This window comes from Rhamphochromis longiceps, linkage group LG22 (assembly GCF_057381845.1).
Source record: "Rhamphochromis longiceps isolate RC_006_pf linkage group LG22, R_longiceps_female_GT1.1, whole genome shotgun sequence".
Taxonomy (NCBI): domain Eukaryota; kingdom Metazoa; phylum Chordata; class Actinopteri; order Cichliformes; family Cichlidae; genus Rhamphochromis; species Rhamphochromis longiceps.
The window spans coordinates 27,620,466-27,625,907 of NC_140577.1; the positions used below are offsets into that span (position 1 = coordinate 27,620,466).

At 41.2% G+C, this 5,442-nt stretch overlaps 1 long non-coding RNA gene across 1 annotated transcript; it reads left to right on the plus strand.

The window, feature by feature from the left end:
* The first annotated feature begins 1,658 nt into the window (after positions 1-1,658).
* On the plus strand, positions 1,659-3,789 carry LOC146644241 (uncharacterized). Its single transcript, XR_014909307.1, has 3 exons — positions 1,659-1,814; positions 1,914-1,980; positions 3,600-3,789. It is a non-coding gene; the product is annotated as an uncharacterized LOC146644241 (long non-coding RNA).
* Positions 3,790-5,442: the final 1,653 nt, after the last annotated feature.

Sequence of the window (5,442 nt, forward strand, 5' to 3'; positions counted from 1 at the left end):
TGATAACCAACACAGCACAGCGTGCACAGACAATAATTTAATGGCAGCAACTAAAATGATCAATAATAAGATTAAAAGGAAGTAATTAAAGCTACAAATCATAAAAACTGGGCCTTTAGTAGATCTAACTGAACAGAGACACAGAATGAAATGTGTTTCAGTCCTCAGTGAGAGTTTATTAACTTGGGATGAATTATCCGTTTTGTTTTTTTTATCTAGAGGTTTACAACACAATTCAATGCAGCATGATACTATATTTACAAAACGATACATTCAATGTGATGAATGCAACTATACGATATGACATAATACAATACCTACGATACAATACAATCCACTGATACAGTACAGTACAACTGAACATCCTACATTGGTGGAGTAGACTGAAACTCTGTGAACTTTATTATATTCACGTCTCTCTTTGATTTCCACTGTAGCGTTACAAAGACAGAAGAAAAAGCTGCAAGTAAGACAACTTCCAACTGCTGTTTCCTTAAACCTCAAACCAGCAAAGAGTGAGCAACCCCCCAGCACACAAACCCCCCCCACACACACACACACACACACACACACTAGTCCCCTGCTATCTAGATGTGGATTGAGCCCTGAGCTCCGTCTGTCACTTTTGCGTTTCCACTTCAAGTTCAGGAAATCTAAACTTTCCTCTCCTAATCACCCGTCCCTTTGAAGGGGATAAAAATAATTAGTGGGGACAGTAAATGTCCCCCTACCCCACTACCCTCCACCCCCAGCCTAGCCAGCCTTCATCTAGGTGCCCCAAAGTAGATCTTGAGACCTTTGGCATGCTAATGATAAGCGACTGAGCTTTGACACTACAGGAACTGACCCAACCGAATTTGAAGGAGAAGTGCTGACCACAGGAATCACAGTTTCTTATGGCTACATACTGAGCTTTTACATATCTGATAAACTAATAACTGATAAAGCCTGAAGTATTTCTTAATAAAATACTTTTTTGCCTTTTCCCAGATTAATCCTTCTTTTATATAATGAAAACACAAACAACTAGACGTGATTTCATTTGGGATTACGTTTCTTTAGGACACATTACATAAAAAATATCTGCAGGACGAGTCCTTCAACTTACAGCAGCAAGGAAAAAGAGCACACATACATTTTTCTATTTAATGATTTAGCAAACAGACTATTTGTAAAGTTTCAATGGCTAGTTTGATTTGAATCTTTACTGGAGCATTGACACAGCTGTTTACGCTGTCATGAATCTGCCGTCCAAAGGAGAAACTTCATTCATTCATTCAAAATCAGAAATTTGGGGCCCCTCATCCAGGATTAACAAACAACAGAGTAAAATTTAGCAATCACACAGAGTTTTTTGCCCTTTCATTAACTTTCTAGAAATAAATCTTGTTAACATTTAAATGCGCTCAGTGATTTGGCTTGTTTCCAGCTCTACTCTGTCGAGTTATCAAGTGTATTTTTCAGCTCCAGCTGACAAGCAAGCAGATTTTCTTGAAGGTTCTCGAAGGTTTCTTTTCTCCAGCGTGATCGGGGTTGCTTGATGCAAATATGGGCAGCTGAGTTCAGCAGACACCAATGTGTGAAAAAACACAGTTAAATCTCCTTGCTGCAGCCCCCAGCTGTGTGCACATGCACCCACGGGCACACAAACACATAATACCAGCAGACTCTGTGTGAGGTTACGCTGTAGCCTATCTCTGTCTGACATGAAGAGGGATGGACTTCGGCTGTGCTGAGAGGCCTTGAAAGACATTAGTAAATATCAACAGATATTTCCGGGTGGATTACCTGAACCGGGCCCCACTGTCTGCTGGGTATGTTATAACCTCAGTTCCTGATGCAGAGCGCTTTCTCTGTCTCTCTGTACAGACCTGAAGGAAGGGAAAGTTTTATTGTTTTGTTTTGTTTTTTAGTGAGCAGGCTGAATGGGCAGAGGAGCGAGAGATCAAAAGGAGCGAGGCCAGTTTCCACTGACAAACAGTAAGTGTTAAAGAGAGAGAGGAATAATGATAGGTGCAAGCCGGGAACATTATTTACCCAGAGTCAGAGGACGTGTGACTTCAGAGCTCATCACCCTCTTCCTCTGCCAGCACTTCCTCTCTCTCTATAAATGCACAATTAAAATGAGATGTTCACACACGACGGCGTCACCTTCTGGCGCATGACCAATGAGCTGTCAGCATCTTATACAGAGGATTGGTAACAGGACATTATATATGCAGCCAACCTGGAAATGCCAGTGAAATGAAATGAAAAAGACATGAAAGAGAAAATAAGTAAAGTCAAATGACTCGGATCCTGTAATGCATACAGTTTCTTTAACCTATGAGTTCTAGTCAAGCGCTACACGATATGGATTTTCCTTGTGTGTGTGTGTGTGTGTGTGTGTGTGTGTGTGTGTGCGTGCGTGCGTGCGTGCGTGCGTGCGTGCGTGCGTGCGTGTGTGTGTGTGTGTGTCTAACAAAACAAGGTAAAAGGTGAAATACAAACAGAAAGATGAGTTTCATCGTTGTTGTGATTTTCTGTTAAATTCCCTTTGAACTTCAGCTATAATTTGAAAGCACGTAGCATCATGTTCATATACTACCCCTCCCTTGCTCCTTCTCCTAATCTCCTGACTGAAGTAAGAAAGAAAAAAATATTTAAACTTATTTGTGCAATGTTTGTGTTTCCTTACATTGGTTTCAGTGACATAACTCTGATAAATCACACTGTTTTGAAAGGCCACGATCTAAACTTTACATATATTAATATTCTAGTGTTTCCTCTCTGGGTTAGCGGGCGACTTTTTTTAGGGATTTTTCAATGAATTGCAACTTTCAGATCTCAGAATCTGTCTTCATTTTAAACAGTTATGTGACAAATATGAAAAATAAATGCCCTTCAAAAGAAGAGAGGATAAAACAAAACTGATCACTTGCATTACTGACATTAGCGCAAGTCGAAAGCACGCGCAGAATTTCACAAGCTAACATGTTTCTCAACAGTTGTACTTACAAAAATGGGTTAGAGATAGGTCTGTGGACCGTCCACAGTAACTGACATATTGTTTCCAAAACACAATGTTGTGTCTCACATTGCTGAGAAATATTTTTTTTTACTTCATTCTTTTAAAAACTCCATAGTTGGAGAAAGAGAGACCTTCACCTTTATAAGATGTGTCATCTGGTGTTGGGGACAGATGAACTAGTTGTGTAGCTACTTTTGTTGGTAATTAAACTTTAATAATGACTCAAGTAACTAGCTGATCAGTAAATATTCAGTTCAGTTATCAGTTATGCTATTTTATAAGTTAACCAGCCACCAGAGTTACTCCATCTGGGCCAGTTTCTGGAATGTTTTCTATAACTCCCTGAAAAAGTCTTACTAATCTTTTTTTAATGTTACCACCAAGTGACGCTCCTGAGATGAAGAATATATTTTATTATAATCTTATAGGTTCAGATGTAACTGTAATGTGTTCCTAACACTGGGATGACCTGTCTATGGTTTCCCCACTGTTGTTGTCGTCTGCTGCTGTCACAAAGCTCTTCTTTGATTCTGTATCGTAGCTTTACTGATGCCTTGCTCCTCAGTCTTATACATCCTGTTTCCAACAGGCGTTGCGTTCTCGGCTGCAAGGAAGCATGACAGCCTGTGAGCTGCGGCAGGCTGCCTCAACCTCTCTGAGTGTCCATGGAGTCTGCAGGACAGGCAGCGTCATAGGTGAGAGGTGGTGTTAGGGAAGCTTCCCTGCACCGTAAACAGAAGTAGGGGGGTAAACAAAGGGGGTTGAGCTGCTTTTATTGCCTTCCCACGCCAGGCAGAGCAGCAGCAGCTGACTGGAAAGTGTTACCTGGAATATGCCTAATCGCCCCCCCCCCCTCCCCCCCGCCTCCCCTTCACCAGCAGACAGCTCATCTGAATGCAGGCGTAGTGACCCAGGTGTACAAACAGCAAACAGTAGGGCCACATCAAAGGCTCTCATTAAAAGACAATAGAAGCAGATCTCCCCCTTCAAGCCCTGCCAGTGCTTTTTACCACAGAGCACGGGCCTTCCAGATCCACCCTATCCCCGCTGAGCACACCGCCCTCCTCAGTGAGTCCTGTGGTGAACTGCTGCAGAGCCGCTCAGTGCAACGTATAGAAAATATCTCTGCAAATATTTTGTCATTTGCATTTTTTTTATCACTTAATAGATGCAAATCTGTTTTGTGTGAGCTCTCATGTTTCAAGCACCACTTTCAAGTTCACTCCATGCATCAGTCAACATTTATGTCCCATATAAATCCAGCTTTGAAAAAGAAACTTTAAAAACACTGGACTGATATCTTCCTTCACCTCCCCAAACACACACACACATGTGTGCTCAAGTACACACACACATACACACAGCTACACAAAGTACTTTGACTGAACTTTCTTTTAGCTGCTCACTTATTCACACAGCAGATTGATCCGACTACTTGATGTGGTAGATTTTTACATCAGACGCTCTTCCTGGTGCAAAAAAACCCCTCTCACTATAGCAGACACTGTTGATTAATCAAATTCAGATTACATTTGAATTAGGAAGAATGGTATCGTTATTGAAGCGGTGACTTTTTGGGCCTATTTGTAAAAAAAATTGCAAATACTTTGAATCACAGCTTGCTGTGATCAATTAAAGACATGCTTTACTCAAGTAAATCTTCAGTGAACTGTTGTTTTTATCTTACTGATATAGTGACAGAAGCATTTATGTTGGGAAAAAAATAGTAAAGAATATTAGAGAAAGAGCCCCACTGGTGACAGTGGGGAAGAAGAACTCCAATTTAATAGGGAAAAAGACTCAGAGAGGGGCTGTCCTGAGCCCCAAGCAGCTGGATGGAGAAATGAGGAAAAAGGAGCAGGAGAGACGATGGATGAGAAATGGGACAAAACACAAATTGTGCATGTGTGTGTGTAAATAAATGAATGAAATAAATGAAAATAAATAAATAAATGAAAATCAATGGTTGCCTGGAACAGCAGAAGAATGTGCTGCCAAATGTGCAGTTGGTAGTAGTGCTACATGAAGTCAATGAAATTTTTAAAACAGATTTTTTTAATCAACAGGACATCTCTCTGTGCAGCCATGTTTGTTATAAGCAAAAACAGCTTCTCGCTGGGGGCAAAAAGGATTTCGCCATCATGCTTTTTCTCCTCCTGGTATCAGCGTCTTCATCTCTGACATGAACCTTGAATTTTAAATTGAGTCCCTAAAGTCAAAGGTGGAAAACCTTTTGGATCAAGCTGCACAACCACTAGCTAGGAGATGTGCACAGCGGGAAGACGTCATTCCTGTAACAAAATAAATAAACACACAGACGTTTTAAAGCAGCAGCCTAAAGGCCGGCGCTGTGCCGTTAGATGTGAGCTGTCCTGGGAAAAGCCTATCTGGACTCCACAGACAGCCTCCAGCTTTGATGGGGAAGCCTCTTT